This window comes from Protopterus annectens, chromosome 6.part1, assembly GCF_019279795.1.
Source record: "Protopterus annectens isolate FY-2018-M chromosome 6.part1, PAN1.0, whole genome shotgun sequence".
In the NCBI taxonomy this organism is placed as follows: domain Eukaryota; kingdom Metazoa; phylum Chordata; order Ceratodontiformes; family Protopteridae; genus Protopterus; species Protopterus annectens.
Genome location: NC_056738.1, coordinates 205,417,170 through 205,444,376, shown reverse-complemented (window position 1 = coordinate 205,444,376; position 27,207 = coordinate 205,417,170).

Below are 27,207 nucleotides of genomic sequence, written 5' to 3'. Positions count from 1 at the left end.
GGGTTGGTAAAGTGTGGAAATGGAATCTGTATCCTTGGGAAACTATATTTAAAACCTATTTGCCCTGAGTAATGAGTTCCCAGTTTTTTGCCTGCACAGAAATCTTTCCCCCTAAAGGAGCAATCAGCTGAGAAGGGCTTGGAAGTTTTAAATTTAAGTCATTGAGACAGTTCACCATAGGGGGAATCTTACTACTCCCTGCTTTGGAAGTAGAAGCCCCCACTGCTTAGTCCTGTGTGTACCTTGGGACTGAAGCCTGGGTGCTCTGCTGGTTCTGAGTTTGGACTGAGAAGGCCAGGAAGAGGCAGGAAAGGACCAATTCTTAGAGGGTGAATGCCTAATAAATCTTGGAGGCTGTACTTGCAGGAAATAACAGTTTGCATATATTTAGCTTTTTCCTCCATCTTTTTAAGTACTACTTCTGCTTTGTTGCCAAACAGGCAGTCCTGGTTTAAGGGAGCATCCAGCAATTTAGGTTTAACATGATCTGGCAAAGATTGCTCCTTAAGCCAAACATGTCTTCTAAGTACAGACCTGGTGACAACAGCCCTGCAAGATGCCTCTAGTGAATCAAAACCACATTGCAAAGTATGCTTTCCAACTTGTTCAGCAGAATACATTAAATCCTGTAAATCCTCATTTTCAGCACAGTCAGAAATCAACATCATTTTCTGTTTAAGCAATCCAATAATATGCTGCTAATACTTTAACATATGAAACTGGCAATTTAAGGCCCTAATGGCCAAAGTTGCAGAAGTGTATACCTTCTTACCCCATATATCCAATGCCCTGGAATCTTTAACAGAGGGGGTAGGCTTTTTGGCAGTAGTAGCCTTAATGCCCTTGGGGCCCTGTGAAATGGTCTCCAGATCCGCAGTAGGATTTTTAAAGAGGAACTTGTGTGAGTCAGGAACCCTGTAATATCTACCTGGTTTTCTGGGAGCAGGAGGTAAGGAGTCAGGGGCCAAGCTAGATTCTGAAAAGGCATCATCAACAATGTCCAGTACAGAGGGGATAGCTAAAGGCCTGTGTTGGGGCAGGAGTAAGAAATCCCTAATCCTCTTTTTAGAATCAGAGTAATCCTGGCTTTCCCAATGAAAATGCTCTCTAAGAGTATGCAAGGTTTCACCAAAAGAGAAATCCTCTGGAGGGGAAGTAGAGGGAATAGAGTCCTCTGTATCAAAATCCTCATAGGTAGCTAAGGGTAAATCCTGGTCATCAGAGGAAACGGAAATTTCAGAATCCTGATCAGAAGAATCATAAGCAAATTCAGTCCTAGGTCTCTTAGAGGGGGAAGGTTGGCTTCGCCTGATTAAAGTAATAAGGTCTTCAGCCATTCTTATTTGTTTTTTAGGCATAGAAGCCTGACCATGTGGTCTGGGTGTCGGCTTTCTAGGCATGGATCGAGTTTTAAGCTTTGAAGAAGAAGATGGTGTTGGTGTAATATGCAAGCCAGTAGGCCTGAATACACCCTCAGACGCCAGTGCCTGCACAGCGCCTCTGGACCCATCCAAGGTAGAGACATCCGCAGGTACCACAGTTGAAGCATCTCACAGCATACAAATGGGTCTCAGTAGAGGCCTGTGAATCTGAAGTAGCGGGGGGTATCAGGGGCTGCGAAAGCCCCTCATTGAGTACCAGCAAACTGGCGACTAGCTTAGGAGAAGCATCGTTGGTAGCTTTGGACCTTCGTGGCCTGTCTCTGTCTTTATCTTTGCATTTTTTTCAGAATGTTGGTAGTCGGGTGGCTTACTGAAGCCATATCTGGGTAATTGAACCGAGTACCAAAATATTTAGAAGCGTAAATATACTGAAGACGAATAGTTTGTTGTTTAAATAAGGCACAAAACTGACAGCGAGGTACGTCGTGGTCAGGGCCTAGGCAAGGAATACAGTAGGAATGAAAATCTTTATGAGGTATTTGCTTTCCACAAGAAATACAATTATTGACTTTTACTGACATCGGTTTAGAGCAAGAAAAGGTTTCCCCAATGGGGTACTTAGCTTTAGTTGAAGACTTCGGTTCTGAAACTCGAAAACAAAAATTTCAGGAGTCTGCCGACCGGCACTTGCAAACTGTTACTGCTCCTTGCACTGCACTACAAGAAAGACTGATGTAATGGCATCGGCTGCATGCTTTATACCCCTGAATACCTGACGTCATGAAGATGAGACAGCAACCAACGCAGGACCCAAGACTTTGATAATCAGGCAGACTGAGGGCTACTGCAAGCAGATAACCCAAATGTGATGACTGCAACAGTGAAACACAAAGAACATCTGCCTTGCTGTCACCTTCTGGGAATGGAGGGTTTCCTGTAAGTGGGCAGTCAGGGATAGAAACTTGTCCTGTGGGAGAAAGGCCTTCAATTTGTCTGTCCTGATTCTGCAGCCTTGGGCAATCTTGTCCTGGCCTGGGGTTAAGGAGGACTTTGGGAGGTTGATGGTGAACCCTAGATTTTGCAGGAGGGACATGGTGAAGAGCAGATGCCTTGAGAGGGTATATTTGGACTCTGCTAGTATTAAGATGTAGTCCAGATAAGGGTATATCTGGATTCCTTGCATTCTGCAGAAGGCAACTGCTGGGGCTAGGCTCTTTGTAAAGACTCGAGGGGCAGTGGATAGACCAAAGGGCAAGGCAGTAAAGTGGAAATAAGAGGATGGTCCAGAGAAATGCAGAAATTGTCTGTGGGAAGTCCTGATGGGTATGTGAAGGTAGGCTTCTTTTAGGGCTAGGGTGGCCATGAAGGCTCTGGGTGGAATAAGAGGCAGAAGGGTGGAAAGTGACAGCATTTTGAAGGAGGGTACCTGAAAATGTAGGTTTAGAAAGGAGAGATCTAAAATGGGTCTCCAGGGGCCATCTTTTTTGGTACCAGGAAGAGAGAGTAGAATCCCTCTCCTTCCTGTCCTGGGGGAAGAGGCTCTATGGTGCCTAGCTTTAGAAGTTCTGACAAGACTTCTGGTAGATGATGAATTTGGTTCTTTGGGGAAAAGGAATACTTCTTCTGGGTGGTTTTTCTTTCCAGGATAGAAAGCACCCTGTTTGGATAATGGGCAAGACCCACTGATCTGTGGTGATGGCTCGCCAGAGTGGGACAGATGGCGGAAGGCATGCAGAGTGGAAGATGGGCCAGGCAGTCACATTACTGGGATCTCCTCTATCCTGAAAGGGTTGTCTGTGTTGAGGAGGTGGTACATTAGGTCTGGAAGAAGAAGGCCTTCTTGCCCCTCTTCTAGACATGGAAGAGGAGGCAGCTGGCTGAGGAGGGTTGTGCCTTACAGAAGTGGTTTTAGCAGGGTAGTTCCTGTAATATTTGGGAATGGGGACACCAGCAGGTGCTTGATGTCCTGTAATTCTTTACTTTTTCCCTGCAGCTTTTTGAAGAGATCTGCAGATTGTTTCCCAAAGAGGAAGTTGTAATCCAGGGGGGAGTCCGAGATTTTGGACTTGAAGTCCTCAGCTAGATTCTGCAGTCTTAGCCAGGAGTAGCTCCTCAGGACAGGAGCAGATGCTGCAGAGCAGGCAGATGCCTCTGCAGCATTGTAGCTGCATCTAATTGAGTGCCTGGCTACTTGCTGAGCCAAGGACTGTTTGGAGGCAATGTCAGTCTTAAGGGGACTGTTAGGCATAGAGGCCAGCATGGAGGAGACCTGAGACACTAAGTCCAGAGCATATTTAGTCATGTAGGTCTGATAATTTATGGCTCTGAATGCCAAATTAGAGGATGTGTAAACTTTCTTTCCCATCCTATCCATGTATTTGCTATCTTTATCAGTGGGTAGGAAGAAGGCAGTAGCCTGGACTGTTTATCAGTAACAGTGACAATAAAGTACAGTTGTGTACACTTACCATAAATGTAGATGTTCGAGCGTATTCACAGTTGCAGTCATCACACTTGGGTTATCTGCCTGCAGGTAGCCCTCAGTTGGCCCGAATACCAAAGACTTAGTATTTCTGCATCGGATGCTGTCACTCCAGGACTGACATCAGGCCATTAGGGGTATAAAAACGGACAGCCGATGCCATTACATCAGTTTTTCTTGCCCCAAATAGGGAACTAAGTTATGGTGGGGAAAAAAACACCAGTAAAAAGTAAATACCAATAACCCAGGAAGGGGTGAGTAATAGCCATAAAAAACAGTGAGATAGAAACCAGGACTGCAACAGTGAATACACTCGAAAATCTACAATTATGGTAAGTGTACACAATTGTACTATGTTCATGTTTCACTGTTGCAGTCATCACACTTGGGTGGATTCGCAAAGCTGAAGAAGGGCGGAGGCAGTCAAGAAGGCTGGCTAGAATGCCTTGCAGGACGGCTGTTGCAAAACCTGCCCTGGATTTGGAAAAATAGGCAGGTGGTAATGCTTGGTGAAGGTGTGTACAGAACTCCAGGTAGCAGCTTCCAGGATGTCCCTGGTAGGGACTCCCCTGAGAAATGCTGTAGAGGTGGATGTTGCCCTAGTGGAATGAGTTCTGACCCCCTGAGGGGTTGGTTTCCCATGGTGCTTGTAGCATAAATGGATGCAGTGTGCTATCCATTAGGAAATGGTTTGTTTTGAAATGGCCTTGCCCTGTGCCCCTGTTGCAAAGCTGACTAGTAACTGGTCAGATTTTCTGAAGGGCTTAGTCCTATCAAGGCAGAATCTGAACCGTCTGTGCACATCCAAGAAGTGCATGATCCTTTCCTCTTTATTCTGAGGATTAGGGAAGAAAGTTAGCAAATGGATGGAAATTTTAGAGCCACACTGGACACCACTTTAGGCATAAAGGAAGGGTTAGTGTTGAGGAAAACGCTGTCAGCATAGATAATAATGAAGGGACCATAGCCATAAGTGCTTGTAGCTCAGACACTCTTCCAGCTGAAGTGATGGCCAGAAGCAAGGCTGTTTTCCAAGAGAGGAATTTTAACTCTGATGCTGCAGGTTCAAAGGGGGCAAGTGTGAGCTTTTCCAGTACAAAGTTAAGGTCCCAAGCAGGGGTGGGTGCTCTCCTTGGCGGCCTTAAGTTGTTTGCCCCTCTCAGGAAAGTACAGTTGTGTACACTTACCATAAATGTAGATGTTAGAGTGTATTCACTGTTGCAGTCCTTACATTTGGGTAATCTGCTGGCAGGTTGCCCTCAGTCGGCCTGAATTCCAAAGTCTTGGGTCCTGCATCGGTTGCGGTCTCCTCTTCCATGACGACAGGTCGTCAGCGGTATAAAACAAGTGTCCAATGCCATTTTCTTTAGTTATTCTTGCCCCAGATGTCAGGTGCCCCCAAAAAGGTAGCAAAAATATCTATATAAAAGCAATATATACATGTATAAAAACAAACTTTACCTTCATCTACAAGCAAATACACCACATAGGTTGTAGAAGATAGGGAAGGAAAGATAAACTCCAGAATAAAAGGGGGATGGCGGATGGGTAACCTGGACTGCAACAGTGAATACACTCGAACATCTACATTTATGGTAAGTGTACAGAACTGTACTATGTTCTTCGTGTTTCACTGTTGCAGTCATTACATTTGGGTAGAATCCCAAAGCTATGGATGGGAGGCTGGAGCTAAACAGCATTAGATGTGGCTATAAGGCCCTGCAGAACTGCAGTGGCAAAGCCTGCCCTGGACTTAAGAGTAGAGAGGCAAATGATAATGCTTTGTAAAGGTGTGAACATAACTCCAAGTAGCAGCCTCTAGAATGTCTTTGGTTGGTACTCCTCTGAGAAAGGCTGCTGAAGTAGCTGCAGCTCTGGTGGAATGAGACCTAATGCCCTTGGGCACAGGTTTGCCATGGTGTAAGTAGCAGAAATGAATGCAGTGGCTTATCCACTTTGAAATAATCTGCTTTTAAAATAGCCTTTCCTTCTGATCCTGCAGCATATGTCACTAGTAATTGCTCAGTTTTAATTAGAGCTTTAGTCCTGCTCAAGTAGAATCTTAGCTACCTGTGTATGACCAAGGAATGCAGGATTCTCTCCCCCTTGTTCTGCGGATTTGGATAAAAGGATGGCAGATGAATAGTTTGGTTAAGTGCCACACTGGAAACCACCTTAGGCATAAATGAAGGATTGGTCCTCAGAGACACCCTGTCTGGGTAAAATATGATAAAAGGCTACACAGCCATGAGGGCCTGTAGCTCTGAGATTCTTCTTGCTGAAGTAATTGCTAGTAGAAGAGCTGTTTTCCATGATAAGAACTTTATATCAGCAGTAGCAGCTGGTTCAAATGGAGGCAGGGTGAGTTTTTCCAACACATAATTGAGGTCCCCATGCAGGTATTGGTGATCTTCTAGGAGGCCTTAAATTTTTGGCTCCTCTAAGATACTGCTTTAGTAAAGGATGAGAAAAGATTGGTGGCTCTGTATTGTAATGAGCTGAAATGGCAGAGGCATGGATTTTAATTGATGAGAAAGATAGGCCTTTGTCAAGCATCTCAGTCAAGTATTGTAATACCTGAGGAATATTTGGTTCTGCTGTATCGGTTCCTTGTGCTTGATTCCAAGCACAGAATCTCTTCCATTTATCAGCATAAGATTTTCTAGTACTAGGCCTTCTGGCTTCCAAAATTACATCCATCACAGCTTTACTGAGAGGTTTTGTTTGTAAAACTACATGATCAGCCATGCTGCCAGGTTCAGTGTGTGGAGTTGATTGTGCAGGAACTGATTGTTTTACTGGGACAGTAGTTGAGGTCTTTGAGGTAAGGTCCAAGCTGGGTATTGAGACAAGTTTCGTAGGATTGGGTACCAGGATTGGCGGGACCAGTCCGGGGCAATTAGTATCATCTTTGGTTTCTCTTGTCTGACTTTTAGTAGGACCCTGGGAAGAAGAGGCAGAGGGGGAAAGGCGCAAACTGATAGGTTTTCCAACTGAAGGATAGGGCGCCCACTTTCCATGCTTGTCTGTGATAAGTCCTTGTGCAGAATCTTTTCAATTGATAATTTTGAGGAGAGGCAAATAGATCTATGTCCAGGCTCCCCCATTTCTTTGTTATCATGCTGAAGACTTGTGGATCTAGTTTCCACTCGTGAGGGTCCATAAGGTTTCTGCTTAAATCGTCTGCCAGAGTATTTTGTTTTCCTGGCAGGAATTGAGCTTGAAGATGTATTTGGTAAGTCAAAGCTGTGTCCCACAGTGCCATGGCTAGTCTGCAAAGGGGGTATGAGTGCATGCCCCCCTGCTTGTTTATATACCACATAACCATGGTGTTGTCCGTCTTTATCAGTAGTTGTCCTGGATGAAGTAAGTCCTTGAAGGCTTTTAGGGCATTTTGAACAGCTGGCATCTCTTTTTGGTTGATATGTAGATGCTTTTGTTTTGGGGTCCATATGCCCTGAATGCATATTCCCACCATGTGGTCCCCCATGCATAATCTGATAAGTCTGTTGTTAAGGTTTGGCTGGCAGGGGGTTGAGTGAAGGCCCATCCCATGTTTTGGTGACATGCCTTTGCCCACCATAGAAACTCCTGTTGTAGGCAGGGAATGAGAGGAATCATTGTTTCCAGACTGTGACAATGTTGACTCCATAAACATTTTAGGTACCATTGAAGTTTCCTCATATGCAGTCTTGCATATGGAATCAGTAGGATGCCATGAAGCCCAAAGCCTGCAGAGTTTGTCTTGAAGATAACTGGGTCTTTGTTGCCATCAGTTTGAAGTAAGTAGTCAGTTGCCTTTGTCTGGCATGAGGTAAGCCATCTGGGCAGTTGTATTCAAGCTTGCACCCAGGAATGTTATCTTTTGAAAGGGTACCAGTTGTGATTTCTTTTCATTTATTGTGTACCCTAGGCATGTTAGAAGCCTTTTCACAAACGCCAGATGTTGAAGAAAAATGTCCTTTTTCTCTGCTTGAATGAGACAGTCGTCCAAGTAAGGATATATTTGTATACTTCTTTGTCTGTAAAAAGCAATTACTGGTGCCAGGCACTTTGTAAAGACCCTGGGTGCAGTAGATAAGCCAAAGGGCAGTGCAGAGAATTGGTAATGCATTAAGCCAGCCTTGAATCTGAGGTATCTTCTGAACGATTCCCTTATTGGGACATGCAGGTATGCCTCTTTTAGGTCTAATGTCACCAGCCAAGCATTCTTGCCCAGCATGGGCAGCAGCTGCTGCAAAGTGAGCATTTTCAATTTTGGAATGTCCAGGTATGTGTTCAAAATTGATAAATCCAGTATTGACTTCCAGGCCTTGTCCTTTCTGGGTACCAAGAACCGTCTTCCCATTGATTTCTTGGCAGATCCGGCCAACCGTTTGCCATTGGCAGAGTATGGAAATGGAATCTGTATCCCTGTGATACTATGTTTAGTACCCACTTGTCCTGGGTTATTAACTGCCAACTTTGAGCAAAAAGTGCTAATTTTCCCCCTAAGGGTGCTGCCAAAATGTAAGTTCTTGGTGAAGGCAGAGGGAAGTCATTGTGACTGTTTTCTGTAGGTTTGCACTTTATCTCCTCCAGATTTGGAGGTAGAAACACCCCATTGCTTTGACCTGTAAGAATCTTGTGACTGGTATCTGGAACCCTTTGGGCATCTGGATTTGCCCCTTTGAGCTCTGTCTGACAGAGGAAAGGACCAATTTTTTGTAGGCCAGTGTCTACTGAATCTTGGTGGCTGCACTTGTAAGATGTGTTTTACAGTTTGCATATACTTAGCTTTGTCTTCCATTTTCTTTAAAACCTCTTCTGCCTTAATACCAAACAGAGTATCATGCTGTAAAGGTGCATCCAGTAATTTAGCTTTAACATGATCAGTCAAATTTTGCTGTTTTAGCCAGGCATGCCTCCTAATCACAGATCCAGTAACTGCGGCCCTGCAGGAGGCCTCTAAGGAATCAAAACCACATTGCAAATATGCTTTCCAACTTGTTCAGCTGCATGCAATAATTCCTGCAATTCTTTATTTTCTGCACATTCAGAAATCAACATCATTTTCTGTTTCAGCAATCCCATAACATGTTGTTGATGCTTGAGAGCATATGAAATTGGCAGTTTAAAGCCCTAATAGCCAAGGTTGCAGATGTATAAACCTTCTTTCCCCATCGATCCAGTGCCCTTGAATCTCTGTCAAAGGGGGTAGGATTTTTTGCTGTTGAGGCCTTAATTCCCTTTGGACCCTGTGAAACAGTTTCAGGATCAGCAGCAGGGTTTCCAAATAAAAATTTGTGTGAGTCAGGGACCCTGTAATATCTGTCAGGCTTGCTGGGAGCCAGAGGTAAGGAGTCAGGGGTCATGCTTGACTCCGAAAACACATCATCCACAATGTCTAAAACAGGGTTATGGCTAAAGGCCTGTGCTGAGGGAGAAGAAGGGAATCCCTGAGCCTCTTTTTTGATTCTGAGAAATCTTGACTCTCCCAGTGAAAATGCTCCCTCAAAGTATGCAAGGTTTCTCCAAATGAATAATTCTCAGGAGGTGATGCGGATCGGATAGACTCCTCTGCATCAGAATCCTCACAGGGAGGTAAAGATAATTCCTGATCAGAAGAGGAATCAGAAGAAATAGAAACCTGATCTGAAGATTCATAATCAGTGTCTTGCCTAGGCCTCTTATCAGGAGGGGGATGAGAACCCCTGATCGAGGTAATAAGGTCTTCAGCCATTTTGATCATCCTTTTTTAGGCATAGCAGCCTGTGCACGTGGCTCATGCGTCATTTTTTTAGCTTTAGAAGTTGCTTTTGTCTTTGGTTTTGCAGCTGTCAGTTTGATATAAAAATGTTGAGGCCTGAATACACCTTCAGAAGCCAATGCCTGCTCAGCGGCTCCGGACCCATCCAAGGGAGATACATCTGTGGGTCCAATACTTTGAGTATCTCGCGGCATGCTGGACTCCACATGGGTCTTGGTAGGGGCCTGCAACTCGAAAGTAGCGGGTATCAGGGGCTGCAAAAGTGCCTCACTGAGTACTAGTGAACCGGCGACTGGCTTAGGAGATGCTTCATCGTCGGTTTTGGACCTCGACTGTCTGTCTCTGTCCTTTTCTTTGCATTTTTTATGTACTCCGGTAGTCGGAATGCTATCCGATGACATTTCTGGGTAGTTAAATCTGTTTCCAAAATACTTAGAGGCAAAAATATACCAATGCTTAATAGTGCGTTGGTTAAATCTAGCACAAAACTGACAGCCAGGCACGTTGTGATCTGGGCCTAGGCAAGGAATACAGTATAAATGGAAATTCTTATGAGGTATTTGCTTCCCACAAGTAATACAACTATTAACTTTTTCTGACATTGGAATGGAGCAAGAAAAAAGTTTCCCCAATGAGGTACTTAGCTTTAGTGAAAACTTTGATTCTGAAACTCAAACTGGAATATTTCAGGAGTCGGCCGACTGGCTCTTGCAAAATGCTTCTGCTTCGGGCAACGAGCGGCAAGAAAGACTAAGGAAAATGGTGTTGAATGCTTGTTATATACCCCTGATGACCTGACGTCATGGAAGAGGAGACAGCAACTGACGCAGGACCCAAGACTTTGGAATTCAGGCCGACTGAGGGCAACCTGCCAGCATATTACCCAAATGTAATGACTACAACAGTGAAACACGAAGAACATCTGCTTGATAAGAGGGTGTGAGAAGAGAGGAGGTTCAGTGTTGTAATGAGCCAAAATGGCGGAGGCATGTATCTTAATAGAGGAGAAAGGCAGGCCTTTGTGGAGTAGATCTGCTAAGTAATCCAGGATTAGAGGCAGGGAAGGCAGAGTTGTGTCCTCTCCTTTAGAATGAATCCAGGAGCAGTACCTTTTCCACTTATCAGCATAGGACTTTCTTGTACTGGGTCTTCTGGCTTCAAGAATGACATCAAGCACCTGTTTGCTTAGGGTTGCTGGGGAAGAATTAAAGGAATAAGTCAGGCTGCAAGATTTAGGGTTTGCAGTTGTGGATGCAAAATCTGTCCCTCCTGCTGAGAGAGCAGAGTTGGGTTCTGGTGTACGTGCCAGGGTGGCACCAGTGACAGACTGCGCAGGAGTGGGTACCAGTGCTAGCGTGGCCAATCTGGGGCAATCAGAATTGTCCTTGTTCTGTCCTGTCTTATCTTGACTAATACTCTTGAGAGGAGAGGAGAGGCAGAGGGGGAAAGGCATAGATGGACAGATTTAACCACTGAAAAGATAGGGCATCCACTTTCCAGGCCCTTCTGTGAGGGTTCCTGGTGCAGAATTTGCTGAGTTAGTGGTTGTAGGGAGAGGCAAAAAGATCCACCTCTGGGGTCCCCCATTTCTGAATCAGTAGGTTGAAGGTGCTGGGCTCCAATTGCCACTCGTCTGGGTCTAGGAGATTTCTGCTTAAGTCATCTGCCAGTGAGTTTTGTTTGCCTGGCAGGAATTGAGCTTGAAGATGGACTGCTAACCAGCAGAGTGGGTAAGAGAGGGTTGCCCCCTGCTTGTTGATGTACCACAAAGTACAGTTGTGTACACTTACCATAAATGTAGATGTTCGAGTGTATTCACTGTTGCAGTCATCACACTTGGGTTATCTGCCTGCAGGTAGCCCTCAGTCGGCCCAAATACCAGTGTCTTGGTATTTCTGTGTCAGACGCTGTCGCCTCTTCCATGATGTCAGGTAATCAGGGGTATAAAACATGCAGCCGACGCCATTACATCAGTTTTTCTTGCCCCAGATGTCAGGAGTCCCAAAAAAAGAAGCAATTACATGGTGTAGAACACCTCCAGCAAAAAGTAAATACCACTGCCATGATATATGGCCAAAAAGAGGATAGGTAGAAAGTATAGAAGAAATCAGGGGGCTGGAGGAAGGGTAGCCAGGAATGCAACAGTGAATACACTCAAACATCTACATTTATGGTAAGTGTACACAACCGTACTATGTTCATGTTTCACTGTTGCAGTTATCACACTTTGGTTGATTCCCAAAGCTGGGGAAGGGTGGAGGCAGTCAAGAAGTATTAGGGCTGGCTAGCAGGCCTTGTAAGACTGCTGTGGCAAATCCAGCTCTGGATTTAGAAAAGATAGGTTAGAGGTAATGCTTGGTGAAGGTGTGTACAGAGCTCCAGGTTACAGCTTCCAGGATGTCCCTGGTAGGGACTCCTCTGAGAAATGCTGTAGAGGTTGAGGTAGCCCTAGTGGAATGAGTTCTGATCCCCTGTGGGGTAGGTTTTCCATGGTGTTTGTAGCAGAAATGGATGCAGTGCGCTATCCATTTGGAAATGGTTTGTTTTGAAATGGCCTTGCCCTCTGCCCCTGTAGCAAAGCTGACTAGCAGCTGGTCAAATCTTCTAAAGGGTTTAGTCCTGTCAAGGTAGAACCTGAGCTGTCTGTGCATGTCCAAGGAGTGCAGGATCCTTTCCCATTTATTCTGAGGAGTAGGGGAAAAAATGGTAAATGGATGGATTGATTTAAAGCCACACTGGATAGCACCTTGGGCATAAATGATAGGTTAGTCATGAAGGAAACCCTGTCAGCATGGAAAATAATGAAGGGTTCCACAGGCATTAGTGCCTGTAACTCAGACACTCTTCTTGCTGAAGTGATGGCTAGCAGTAAGGCTGTTTTCCAAGATAGGAATTTTAACTCTGTTGCAGCAGCAGGCTCAAAGGGGGAAGCGTGAGTTTCTGTAGTACAAAATTAAAGTCCCAGGCAGGAGTGTAAGCTCTCCTCGGGGGCCTTAAAATTGTTGGCTCCTCTCAGGAACTGTCTGAGAGGGAGAGAAAAGAGAGGTGGCTCAGTATTGAGATGGCAGAGGCATGAATCTTATTGATTAGGACAAGCCTCTGTGAAGCAGCTCTGCTAGGTAATCTAGGATTTGAGGTAAGGTGGGAATGGCTGTGTCCTTTCATTGAGACTGGGTCCAAGAACAATATCTTTTCCACTTTTCTGAATAGGATTTCCTACTACTAGGCCTTCTGGCCTCAAGGATAACATCCTGCACCTGTTTGCTGAGGGTTGCTTGTGGAGTACTCAGGGTATATGCCAGGCTGCAAGGTTCAGGGTTTGCAGCTGTAGATGCAAAATCCATCCCTCCTGCTGGGACAGCAGGGAGGGGGGTCTGATCTAGGTTCCAGGGTGGCACTGCTGTCAGACTGCGTAGGAGTGGGTACCAGTGCTGGCACGGCCAGTCTGGGGCAATAAGGATTGTCCTTGGTCTGTCCTGTTTGATCTTGAGTAGTACTTGAGAGAGGAGGGGCAGAGTGGGAAAGGCATAAATTGAGAGGTTTTCTCATGTAAAGGATAGGGTATCCACCTTCCAAGCTTTGCTGTGAGGATTTCTGGTGCAATATTTGCTCAATTGATGGTTTTGGGGTGAGGACAAGAGGTCCACATCTGGTGTCCCCCACCTGTGGATTAGAAGTTTGAATGAGTTGGGTTCCAGTTTCCACTCGTGTGGGTCCAGTAGATTTATGCTTGTCGTCTGCCAGTGAATTTCGTTTGCCTGGCAGGAATTGAGCTTGTAGGTGCACTTGGTTGCTAAAGGCTGTGTTCCACAGGGCCATGGCTAACCTGCAGAGTGGGTAGGAATGAGTTCCCCCTGCTTATGTACCACATAACTGTGTTGTCTGTCTTTATCAAGAGTTGTCCTGGAAGGAGAAGCTATTTTTTAAGGCTGTCAAAGCATTCTGTACAGCTAACATTTCTTTTTGATTGATATGCAGGGGAGGTTGTCCTGGGCTCCATTTGTCTTGAATGCATTTGCCTGCCATGTGAGCCACCCATGCACAGTCTGATGTGTCTGTTGTCAGGGTTTGTGTGGCGAGGGGTTGAGTGAAAGGAAGTCCCTTGTTGTGGTTGCATGCCTTTGCCCACCAAAGGAACTCTGCCCTTAGGCAAGGAATGATAGGAATCACTATTTCCATGTCCTGAGAATGTTGACACCAGATACATTTTAAGTACCATTGAAGTTTCCTCATACTCAGTCTTGCATATGGAATTAGTAGAATGCATGAGGCCATGAACCCTAGGGCTTGCAGTATTTTTCTTGCAGATAACTGGGTTTTGGTGGCCATTAGTTTGAAGTAGTTTTTCAAATAAGCCTGTCTTTCTGGAGTGAGGAATGCCATCTGGGAAGTTGTGTTCAAGCTTGCTCCCAGGAATACAATCTTTTGGCTGGGCACCAGTTGTGATTTCTTTTCACTGATTGTGTACCCAAGAGAAGTTAGGAGTCTCTACAAATGCCAGGTGCTGAAGTAGCAATTCCTGACTGTCCGCCTGAATCAGGCAATCGTCCAAGTATGGGAACATTTGAACATTTCTCTGCCTGCAGTATGCAATGACTGGAGCCAGGCACTTTGTGAACACCCTGGGCGCAGCACTAATAGTGCATAGAGCCTGCTCTGAAATGTAGATATTTCCTGCAAGATTCCCTTATGGGTATGTGCAGATAAGGTTCTTTTAAGTCTAGGGTGACTAGCCAGGCGTCCTTGGCTAGCATAGGAAGAAGCTGTTGCAGTGTAAGCATTTTGAATTTTGGGACCACCAGTAAGGTGTTGAGAATTGACAGATCCAGGATAGGGCACCAAGAGCTCTCTTTTCTGGGCACCAGGAACAGTCTGGAGTAGAAACCCCACCCCCTTTGCTCTATTGGAACAGGTTGAATAGCCCTGATACTGAGAAGAGAAAGTACTCGCTTTTGAGCCTCTGCCCACTGGTTTGGAGGAAGGTCTAGCATCCTGCTTGGGTTGGCAGTGAGTTGAAGTAGAATCTGTATCCCTGGGATACAATGTTTAGGACCCATTGGTCTTCGGTGATGGACATCCAGTTTTCTGCATGCAGGGCGAGTTTTCCTCCTAGGGGTCCAAGTACTTAGGCATGGCTGGGGAGGATGATGGACAAGTCATTGTGAACTTTTTCCATAAGGAGGTGGCTTACCCACTCCCCGTTTCTGAGGTGGGAGCACTCCATTGTTTAGATCTCTGCATACCCTGAGACTGTAGTCTTGGTGGTCTCTTGCCCTTGGGTTTGGACTGAAGGACTGGAAAGGACCAGTTTTTAGAAGGCCAATGCCTACTGAATCTAGGTGGCTGCACCTGTAAGAAATCTAACAGTTTGCATAACTTTAGCTTTTTCCTCCATCTTTTTAAGAACAATTTCAGCTTTTGTGCCAAACAAGTGTTCCTGGTTTAATGGAATACCTAGTAATTTTGCTTTGACATGGTCTGGCAAGATTTGTTCCTTCAGCCAACCATGCCTTCTCAGTATCGACCCAGTGACAGCAGCCCTGCAAGATGCTTCTAAGGCATCAAAACCACATTGCAAAGTATGTTTACTAACTTGGTTTGCAGAATGCATTAACTCCTGTAAATCTTTATTTTCTGTATAATCTGGTAGCAACATTTTTTTGTTTAATTAGTCGCATAATATGCTGCTGGTACTTCAACATGTGAAACTGGCAATTCAAAGCCCTGATGGCAAGAGTTGCAGAGGTACACACTTCTTACTCCATCTGTCTAAAGCTCTAGAATCCCTGTCCAAAGGGGTAGGGTTTTTGGCTGTAGTAGCCTTAATGCCTTTAGGTCCCTGGATCCGCAGTGGGGTTCTTAAAGAGAAATTTGAGAGAGTCAGGTACTCTGTAGTACTCGTCAGGCTTTCTATGAGCTGGTGGTAAAGTATCAGGAATAAGACTGAATCCCATGAAGACATCTGCAATATCCAGGACGGGTGGTATAGCTAAAGGCCTGTGCTGAGGCAAGTCTAAAAATTCTCCGAGTCTCTTTATGGCAGAAATGCTCTCTTAAGGTATGCAAGGTTTCACCAAAAGAAAAATCCTCTGGAGGGGAGGCAGAGGGAATGGAATCCTTTGCATCTGAATCCTCATAGGTAAATAAGGGTAAGTCCTGGTAATCAGAGGGTTCAGAGTCAGTGGACTTGTGGTCTGTAGAATCAGAAGGAAAATCCATTCTTTGTCTTTTATAGGGAGAAGGCTGGCTTCCTCTAATTAAGGTTATAAGGTCTTCAGCCACTCTAAGCATTTGTTTCTGTGGCGCATGAGCATGTGCTTTTGTTGTCAGTTTTCTATGCGTACTGTGAACTCTGGGCCTGAGAAACTCTGTACTTTTAGTCAAAAATGAAGTTGTTGGATTAATATGAACATCGGAAGGACGGAATACACCCTTAGAAGCTGGTGGCTGCAAATCGGCTCCGGACCCATCCAAGGTAGAGACCTCCGCAGGTTCCATAGTTGAAGCATCTTGCAGCATACCTGACTCTGAATGGGTCTCAGCAGAGGCCTGCAAATCTGTAGAAGCAGGTATCAGGGGCTGCAAAGGCGCCCGAGTACTGGCGACTAGCTTAATGGAAGCATTGGCAGTTTTGGACCTATGCGGCCTGTCTTCATCCTTAATGTTTTTTGGAAGATTGGTAGCTGGATGGCTTATTGAAGACATTTCAGAATACGGAGAATGACAGCTAAAGAATTTAGTGACAAAGATAGCCCGACGAATAGTTTGGGCATTAAGGCACAAAACCAACAGCGAGGAACATCGTGGTCTGGGCCTAAACAGGTGATGCAGTAAGAATGAAAATCTCTGTGAGGTATTTGCTTTCCACAGGCAAGACTATTGTTAACTTTTTCAGACATCGGTTAGAACAAGAAAAAAAGGATCCCCAACGGGGTACTTAGCTTTAGAAGAGTTCAGGTTTGAAACTCGAAGAACGAAAATTTCAGGTGCCGGCCGACTGGCAATTGCTTTTGTTTCGGCCTCCCACGTGGCAAGAAAAGCTAGTGTAATGGCGTTGGCTGCAATGTTTTATACCCTTGATGATCTGACGTCATGGAAGAAGCGACAGCATCCGACACAGAAATCCCAAGACTCTGGTATTCGGGACGACTGAGGGGTACCTGCAGGCAGATAACCCAAGTGTGATGACTGCAACAGTGAAACACAAAGAACATCTGTGGTGTTTTTATTAGGAGTTGTCCTGGAAAGATTAGGGATCTAAAAGCTCAGGGCATTCTGCACAGCTAGCATCTCTTTTTGGTTGATGTGCAGATGAATTTGACTTGGGCTCCAGTGGCCCTGAATTCATTTGCCATCCATGTGTGCTCCCCAGCCATAGTCTGATGCATCTGTGGTTAGGGTCTGGGCGGCATGGCGTTGAGTAAAGGGCAGTCCCTTGCTGTGGTTACATGCTTCTGCCCACCAAACGAACTCTGTCCTTACGGTATGACAGAATGACTGTTTCCAGGTCCTGAGAATGTTGGCACAAAAGACTTAAGTACCATTGAAGTTTCCTCATATGCAGTCTTGCATATGGAATTAGCAGTATACGTGATGCCATGAACCCTAGGTCCTGCAGTATTTTTCTTACAGATAGCTGGGTTCTGTTGGCCATTTGCTTCAAGTAGGCTGTCAGATAGAAGTACAGTTGTGTACACTTACCATAAATGTAGATTATCGAGTGTATTCACTGTTGCAGTCATCACATTTAGGGTTATCTGCTTGCAGTAGCCCTCAGTCAGCCTGATTAACAAAGTCCTGGGTCCTGCATCAGTTGCTGTCCCTTCTTCTGTGACATCAGGTCGTCAGGGGTATAAAACATGCAGCCGTCATTACCTCAGTTCTTCTTGCCCCAGATGTCAGGTCCCCCCCCAATGGGAAGCAAATAAATCTATAAATATACAAGGTTATACCTCCAACAAAAAAGCAAATACACCAAAAAGCTTTTGAGCATGGTAAAGGAGAGAAGAGGTGTAGCCAACAGAAGTAAGGGGGCTGGAGGGAGGGTAACCAGGACTGCAACAGTGAATACACTCGAACATCTATATTTATGGTAAGAGACACAGCTGTACTATGTTCTTCGTGTTTCACTGTTGCAGTCATCACATTTGGGTAGATTCCCAAAGCCAAGGATGGGAGGAGGAATTTAGATAGCATTAGGACCAGCTATAAGACCCTGCAAAACTGCAGTGGAAAATCAGCTCTGGATTTAGAGAAAATTGGCAGAGAGTAAAGCTTGGTGAAAGTATGTACAGAACTCCAGGTAGCAGCTTCTAGGATGTCCCTGGTAGGGACGCCTCTGAGAAAGGCTGTAGAGGTAGATGCAGCCCTGGTTGAGTGGGGTCTGATCCCCTGTGGGATAGGTTTTCCATGGTGCTTGAAGCAGAAATGAATACAATGGCCTATCCATTTGGAAATGGTTTGCTTTGAAATAGCCTTCCCCTCTGCCCCTGCAGCAAATGCAACCAGTAGTTGCTTAGATTTCCTTTGAGGTTTAGTCCTGCCCAAGTAGAATCTAAGTTGTCTGTGCACATCTAGGGAGTGCAGTATCAGTTCCCCTTTGTTCTGTGGATTAGGAAATAAGGTTGGCAAATGAATGGACTGATTAAGTGCCACACTCGATACCACCTTGGGCGTGAAGGAGCTATTGTTACTGAGGGACACCCTGTCCGCATGAAAGATGATAAAAGGCTCCACTATCATGAGGGCCTGTAACTCAGATACCCTTCTTGCTGAGGTGAAGGCTAAAAGAAAGGCTGTTTTCCAAGAAAGGAATTTTAACTCTGCACTAGCAGCTGGCTCGAAAGGAGGAAGAGTGAGTTTCTCCAATACATAGTTAAGGTCCCAGGCTGGAGTTGGGGGTCTTCTGAGGAACTGCTTGAACAGTAGGTGCAAGAAGAAGTTCTGTATTATAGTGAGCTGAAATGGCTGAGGAGTGAATTTTGATGGAGGAAAAAGAAAGTCCCTTGTGAAGCATCTCAGGTAAGTTGGGTACTGCTGTACTCATTCCTTGAGACTGGTTCCAGGCACAGAATTTTTTTTCCATTTTTCAATATAAGATTTTCTAGTACTGGGCCTCCTTGCCTCTAAAATTATATCTATCACTGGTTTGCTGAGGGATGGTAAGGGAGAGATTAGGTAATTAGCCAGGCTGCTAGATTCAATGTTTGAAGCTGAGGGTGCAGAATCTGATACTCCTGTTGAGACAACAGGGTAGGTGTCAGAGGCAGGTGCCATGGGACCAACCATGACACACTGTGCAAGAGAGGGTACCAGTGTTGGCGAGCCCAGTCTGGTGCAATAAATATTGTCCTTGGGTATGTTCTGTTTGATCTTTAGGAGTACTTTGGAGAGAAGAGGCAGAGGAGGAAGAAAGGCATAGACTGATAGTTTTTTTTCCAGCTGAAGGTCAGGGCATCCACTTTCCGAGCTTGTTTGTGGGGAGTCCTTGTGCAAAATTTGTCCAATTGGTAGTTCTGGGGGAATACAAACAGGTCTATATCTGAGCTCCTCCATTTGTTAGTCAGTATGTTGAAAATCCTTGGTTCCAGTTTCCACTTGTGTGGGTCCATGAGTTTCTGCTTAGTCCGTTTGCCAGCGTATTTAGTTTTCCTAGCACGAATTGAGCTTGTAGATGTACTTGGTAGCTCAAGGCTGTGTTTCACAATGCAATGGCTTGTCTGCAGAGGGGGTAAGAATGGGTCCCCCCCTGCTTGTTTATGTACCATATAACAGTGGTGTTGTCTGTCTTTACCATTAATTGTCCTGGAAGAATGTGGTCCTTGAAGGCTGTCAGAGCATTCTGGACAGCTAACATTTCCTTTTGATTAATATGCAAGTGCATTTGACTTGGGTTCCATTTGCCCTGAATGCACTTCCCTGCAGGTGAGCCCCCCATGCATAGTCTGATGCGGCTGTTGTTAGGGTTTGGGCGGCAGGGGGTAGGGTGAATGGCAATCCCTTAAGGTGGCATGCCTCTGCCCACCAAAGAAATTCCAGGCGTAGGCAAGGTATGATAGGAATCATTGCTTCTAGATCCCGAGAATGTTGACACTATAGGCTTTTTAGGTACCATTGTAGTTTCCTCATATGCAGTCTTGTATATGGAATTAGAAGAATGCAGGAGGCCATGAACCCAAAGGCTTGCAATATTTGCCTTGTAGATAACAGGGTTTTCGTGGCCACTAGTTTGAAGTATGCTGTCAGATGAATTTGTTTCTCTGGCTTGAGGAAAGCCATCTGGGAAGTTGTATTCAAGCTTGCTCCCAGGAATGTAATTTGTTGACAGGGTACCAGATGTGATTTATTTTTGTTTATAGTGTACCCCAGCCAAGTTAGCACTCTTTGTACAAAAGCCAGATGGTTCAAAAGTATGTCCTGGCTTTCTGCCTGAATTAGACAATCGTCCAGGTATGGGTATATTTGAATATTTCTTTGCCTGCAAAATGCAATGACTGGGGCTAGGCACTTTGTGAATATCCTGGGTGCAGTAGATAAGCCAAAGGGCAGTGCAGAGAACTGGTAGTGATTGCAGCCGGCTTTGAAGCATAGGTATCTTCTGAAAGATTTCCTGATTGGGATGTGCAGGTATGCTTCCTTTAAATCAAGTGTTGCCAACCAGGCATCCTTTCCTAGTATGGGAAGCAACTGGTGAAGAGTCAGCATCTTGAATTTTGGAATCACCAAAAAGGTGTTTAGAGTAGACAGGTCCAAGATTGGGCGCCAGCCATGAATTGCCTTTTCTGGGTACCAGGAAAAGTAGAGTAGAAACCTTGTCCTTTTTCCTCTTCTGGTACAGTTTAAAACAATGAGTGAGAAGGTCACTGAAAAAAACAATCAGTAAAAACAAAATGAAAACTCCAGCAAAGCTAGAACTTCCAATAAGTGACCTCCCAATTCTCGTGTCAGAGGCACATGGGATATATGCAAATGATCCTTATGAACATCAGGTGTTTCAGCTAATTGGCAATTCTGAATGCCCATGGCTTGTTTTGCCGTTTTAATGGACAATTTCAGGCCAATAAAGCCAAACCCCACTAGCTGTGGATATGCATATTTCGGCCTTATGATCTCATCGGCACAGCATTGCCAACGAGGTCATAACAAGTCATGAGCATTCAGAACTGCCAATTAGCTGAAACACCTGATGTTCATAAGGATCACTTGCATATATCCCATGTGCCTCTGACACAAGAGGTTTGGGAGGTCACTTATTGGAAGTTCTAGCTTTGTTGTTTTCATTTTGTTTCTTCTGGTACAGTTTGAATAGCCTTTATGTGTAAAAGAGAAAGTATTTGCTTTTGAGCCTATGCTCGCTGATTTGGGGTTAGATCTGGCCAACCGTTGGGCAATGTGTGAAAATGAAATCTGTATCCTTGGGACACTATATTTAGAACCCATTTGTCCTGGGTAACTAGGTCCCAGTTTCTTACCTGTGGACCAATCTTTCCCCCTAAAGGAGCAGTCAGTTGAGAAGCGCTTGGAAGCTTTAAAGTCAAGTCATTGAGACAGTTTTCCATAGGGGGGAGTCTTACTACTTCCAGATTTGGAAGCGGAAGCCCCCCACTGCTTAGTCTTGGGCGTACCCTGGGGCTGAAACCTGGGGTTTCTGCTGGGTCTGGGTTTGGATTGAGAAGGCCTGGAAGTAGCAGGAAAGGACCAATCCTTAGAGGGCCAATGCCACTAAATCTTGGAGGCTGAACTTGTAAGAAATCTTTTACAGTTTGCATAGATTTAGCTTTTGTCTTCCATCTTTTTAAGAACTTCCTCAGCTTTACTGCCAAACAGGCGGTCCTGATTTAAGGGAGCATCCAACAGTTTAGCTTTAACATGATCAGGCAAAGATTGCTCCTTAAGCCAAGCATGCCTTCTGAGTACAGACCCAGTTACAGCAGCCCTGCAAGAGGCTTCTAAAGAATCAAACCCACATTGCAAAGTATGTTTTCCAACCTGTTCAGCAGAATGAATCAAATCCTGTAAATCCTTATTTTCAGTACAGTCAGCAATCAACATAATTTTCTGTTTAAGCAATCCAATAATATGTTGTTGATACTTTAACATATGAAACTGATAGTTTTAAGGCCCTAATGGCCAAAGTTGCAGAAGTGTAAACCTTCTTACCCCATCTTTCCAGCGCCCTGGAATCTCTATCAGAAGGGGTAGGATTTTTGGCAGTAGAAGCCTTAATGACCTTGGGTCCCTGTGAAATAGTCTCTGGATCCGCAATAGGATTTTTAAAAAGGAACTTGTGAGAATCAGGAATCCTGTAATATCTGTCAGGCTTTCTGGGAGCAGGAGGCAAAGAATCCGGGGCCAAACTAGATTCCGAAAAAGCATCAACAATGTCTAGAACAGGAGGTATAGCTAAAGGCCTATGCTGAGACAGGAGTAAGAAGTCCCTAAACCTCTTTTTCGAATCAGAAAAATCCTAGCTTCCCAGTGGAAATGCTCTCTAAGAGTGTGCAAGGTTTCACCAAAGGAAAACTCCTCTGGAGGAGAAGCAGAGGGAATAGAGTCCTCTGCATCAGAATCCTCATAAGTAGATAAGGGTAAATCCAGATTATCAGACGAATCAGAAAAATAAGAATCCTGGTCAGACGATTCATAAACAAATTCAGTCCTAGGTCTCTTAGAAGAGGAAGGTTGGCTTCCCCTGATTAAAGTTATAAGGTCTTCAGCCATTCTTATCATTTGTTTTTTAGGCAGAGAGACCTGAGCATGCAGCCTGGTCATCAAATTTCTAGGCAAGGTTCGAGGTTTAGGTCTTAAAGATGAAGGAGGCGTCGGTTTAATATTCAAGTCCGTATGCCTGAATACACCCTCAGAAGCCAGTGCCTGCACAGCAGTTCTGGACCCATCCAAGGTAGAGACATCTGCATGTTCCACAGCTGAAGCATCTCGGGGCATACCGGACTCCGAATGGGTCTCAGTAGAGGCCTGCAAATCAGAAGTAGCGGTTATAAGTGGCTGCAAAAGTGCCTCACTGAGTACCGGCAAACTGGCGACTGGCTTAGGAGAAGCATTGTTGACAGTTTTGGACCTAGGCAGCCTATGTCTGTCTTTATCTTTGCGATTTTTCAGGATGCTGGTAGTTAGATGGCTTACCGACATTTCTGGATAATTGAACAGAGAACCGAAATATTTAGAAGCGAAAATATACTGACGCCGGATAGTGCATTGGTTAAATAAGGCACAAAACCGACAGCAAGGTATGTCATGGTCAGGGCCTAGGCAAGGAATACAGTACGAATGAAAATCTTTGTGAGGTATTTGCTTTCCACAAGTAATGCAATTATTAACTTTTACTGACATTGGAGAGGAGCAAGAAAAAGTTTCTCCAATGGGGTACTTAGCTTTAGTTGAAGACTTCGGTTCTGAAACTTAAAAACAAAAATTTCAGGAGTCGGTCGACCGGACCTTGCGAACTGCTTCTGCTTCGGGCACCGCACAGTAAGAAAGACTGAGGTAATGATGTCGGCTGCATGTTTTATACCCCTGACGACCTGACATCACGGAAGAAGGGACTGCAACCGACGCAGGACCCAAGACTTTGTTAATCAGGCCGAACGAGGGCTACTGCAAGCAGATAACCCTAAATGTAATGACTGCAACAGTGAACCGAAGAACATCTTGTTTTTTTGTAGTGAGGAATGCCATCTGGGATGTTGTGTCCAAGCTTGCTCCCAGGAATACAAATCTTTTTGACTGGGTACCAGGTCTGATTTCTTTTTGTTGATGGTGTACCCCAAGGAAGTGAGATGTTTTTTTCACAAATGTCAGGCGCTGCAACAGCAATTCCTGACTGCCTGAATCAGGAAGTCATCCAAAGTACGGGTGAATTTGGATATTTCCTTGCCTGCAGTATGCATGGCTGGAGCCAGGCATTTTGTGAATACTCTGGGTGCAGTGGATAAGCCAAAGGGAAGTGCAGAGAACTGATGATGCATAGATCCGGCCCTAAAACATAGATACTTCCTGCATGACTCCCTTATACGGATGTTCAGATAGGCTTCTTTTAAGTCTAGGGTGACTAACCAGGCATCCTTGGCTAGCATAGGTAGAAGCTGTTGCAGGGTAAGCATTTTGAATTTTGGACCACCAGAAAGGTGTTGAGAATTGAAAGATCCAGGATTGGACGCCAAGAGCCCTCTTTCCTGGGTACCAGGAAGAGCCTGGAATAGAAACCCTGACCTATCTGTTCGACTGGCACCAGCGGAATAGCTCTGATGGGGAGCATGGAAAAAACTTGGCTTTGGGCCTCTGCAAACTGGTTTGGAGGAAGGTCTGGGAATCCCCTTGGGGTTGGCAGTGAGTGGAAGAAAAATCTGTACCCCTGGGATACAATGTTGAGGTCCCATCGGTCTTGTGTGATGGACATCCAGTTTTTTGCATGAAGGGCAAGTTTTCCTACTAGGGGCACAAGCAATTGGGCTGGGGTGGGGAGTGGAGTAGAGTAGTCATGAGTTTTTTTCCATAAAGAGGTGGCTTACTACTCCCTGCTTTGGGGGTGGGGCACTCCATTGCTTAGATCTCTGCATACCCTGAGACTGTAGTCTGTTTCCCCTGGGTCTGGCCTGAGGGGGCTGGAAAGGACCAGTGCTTGGTAGGGCAATGCCTACTGAATCTAGGTTGTGCACTTGTAAGAATTCTTTAACAGTCTGCATAGACTTGGCTTTTCCTTCCATCTTTTTAAGAACCTCTTCTGCTTTGGTACCAAACAAACTAAACTGTCCTTGTTCAAAGAAGCGTCTAATAACTTTGATTTGACATGGTCTAGCAAGGTCTGTTCCTTGAGCCAAGCATGTTTTCTCAGTACAGAACCAGTGACTGCTGCCCAGCAAGATGCTTCTAGGGCTTCAAAGCCACACTGCAAAGTATGCTTATTGACTTGGCTTGCAGAGTGCATAAGCTCCTGCAATTCTTTATTTTCTGCACAGTCTGTAAATGTTGCCACTTTTTGTTTAATAAGTTCCATAATATGTTGCTGTTACTTCAGCATGTGAAACTGACAATTCAATGCCCTAATAGCAAGAGTTGTAGAGGTATATACCTTCTTACCCCATCTGTCCAAAGCTCTGAAATCCCTGTCCGAAGGGGTGGGATTCTTGGCTGTAGTTGTCTTGATACATTTAGGCCCCTGGGAAATGATCTGTGGGTCAGCAGTACGATTCTTGAAAATATATTTGTGTGTTAGATACTCTGTAGTACCTGTCTGGTTTCCTAGGGGCAGGAGGTAAAGTATCAGGAGTAACACTGGATTCCATGAAAACACAAACATCCAGGACTGGGGGTACTGCTAAAGGCCAGTGCTGAGGCATATCTAGGAATTCCCTGAGTCTCTTTTTGGATTGAGGATAGTCTTGGCATTCCCAGTGGAAATGCTCTCTTAAAATATGCAAGGTTTCACCAAAAGAAAAATCCTTTGGAGGGTAAGCAGAGGGAATGGATTACTCTGCATCTGAATCCTCATAGGCAGATAAGGGCATGTCTTCATAATCAGACACCTCAGAGTCACTGGACTCCTGGTCTATAGAAGCTGCAGGGGACTAGTCTCTCTTCCTCTTAGCAGGGGAAGGCTGACTTCCCCTAATCAACGTAATAAGATCTTCTGCCATTCTAAGCATTTGTCATTGTGGCATGGGAGCAGGTGCATGCACTTTGGTCATTAGTTTTCTAGGCACAGCGCGTACTCTTGGCCTCAGAAACTCAGTAGTTTTAGATAAAAAAAAAAAAGTAGTCTGAGTCGAACATCGGTTGAGCGAAGAACTGCCTCAGAAGCCGGTGCCTGCACAGTGGCTCCCCACAGATTCCATAGTCAAAGAGTCTCGCAGCATACTGGACTCTGAATGGGTCTCAGTAGAGGCCTGCGAATCCATAAAAGCGGGCATCAGGGGCTGCAAAAGCGCCTGAGTACCGGCGAACTGGCAACTAGCTTAACAGAAGCGTTTGTCAGCAGCTTTGGACCTATGCGGTCTGTCTCTGTCTTTATCCTTATGCTTTTTTGGAATATTGGTAGTCGGATCGCTTACAGAAGCCATTTCAGAATATGGAGATCGGGAGCGAAAGAATTTAGTGACAATGAGAGCCCGACGACGAATAGTTCAGGCGTTGAACAAAGCACAAAACCGACAGCGAGATATGTTGTGGTCTGGGCCTAAACAGGTGACTGAGTAAGAATGAAAATCTCTGAGATATTTGCTTTCCACAGGCAAGACAATTGTTAACTTTTTCTGACATCGGTTAGAGCAAGAAAAAGGGATCTGGAACAGGGTACTTAGCTTTAGAAGACTTCAGGATTATTCAATTCAAAAACAAAATTCAGGTAGCAGCCAACTGGCACTTGCAAACTGCTTCTGCTTCGGGCTCCTCGGCAAGAAAGACTGATGTAATGGCATCGTCTGCCTGTTTTTATGCCCCCAATCACCTGACATCAGTCCTGCAGCGACAGCATCCGATGCAGAAATACTAAGTCTCTGGTATTCGGGCCGACTGAGGGCTACCTGCAGGCAGATAACCCGTGTGTGAAGACTGCAACAGTGAATCACAAAGATCATCAGCTGGGTCAGCCAAAGGAGGTTTAACTAAGAATTTTTGCTCCTCTGGCACTTTATAGACGTGGTCAAGTGCTTGGGGTATGGGGGCTGGGACTCTGGGGCCTTAGAGGCTGAACTAAAGGATACAAGTAAGGAGGAACCACTGGAGGAACTGCTGAGGGGGAGAGTGATTCCACTTGGAGCAGCTCTAAGTACCTCTTCTGGGTGTCAGTCATTTGGGAAGTATCCCATTTGAAGTAATCTTTCATATTGGTGATGGTCTCCCCAAAGGTAATATCCTTGGGGAGGATCCCCATCTACAGATTCCTCATCAGGTGAGTAATACTCCTGGGGAAAGACAATCTGAGACGTGTAAGAAATGGAGTCCTCTGAGGAAAAAAGGAAGAATAGTACAGTTGCATACACTTACCATAAATGTAGACATTTGAGTGTATTCACTGTTGCAGTCATCACACTTGGATTATCCTGCCAGGGGTAGCCCTCAGTCAGCCCGAATACCAGAGGCTTAGTATTTCTGCATCGGTTGCTGTTGCTCCAGGACTGATGTCAGGTCTTTGGTAGTTGGCCAGAATAACAGAGGCTTAGCATTTCTGCGTCGGTTGCTGTAGCTCCAGGACTGACGTCAGGTCGTCAGTGGTATAAAAACAGGCAGAAGACGCCATTACATCAGTTTTTCTTACCCTGATTGTTAGGAGCCCCCCAAATACAGAGATAGGTTATGGTGGAAGAACACCATCAGTAGAAAGTAAATAACAAAAATTCCCTGTTAAGGAGAGAGGGGGACAGAGAGAGAAGGGGGATGGAGGGTAGGAAACTAGGACTGCAACATCTACATTTATGGTAAGTGTGCACAACTGTGCTACATTTGTGTTTCACTGTTGCAGTCATCACACTTGGGTTAATTCCCAAAGCTGAAGAAAAGGGTGGAAACAGTCAAGACCGGGGGCTGGCTAGGATGCCCTGCAAGACAGATCTGGCAAAGTCTGACCTGGATTTGGAGAA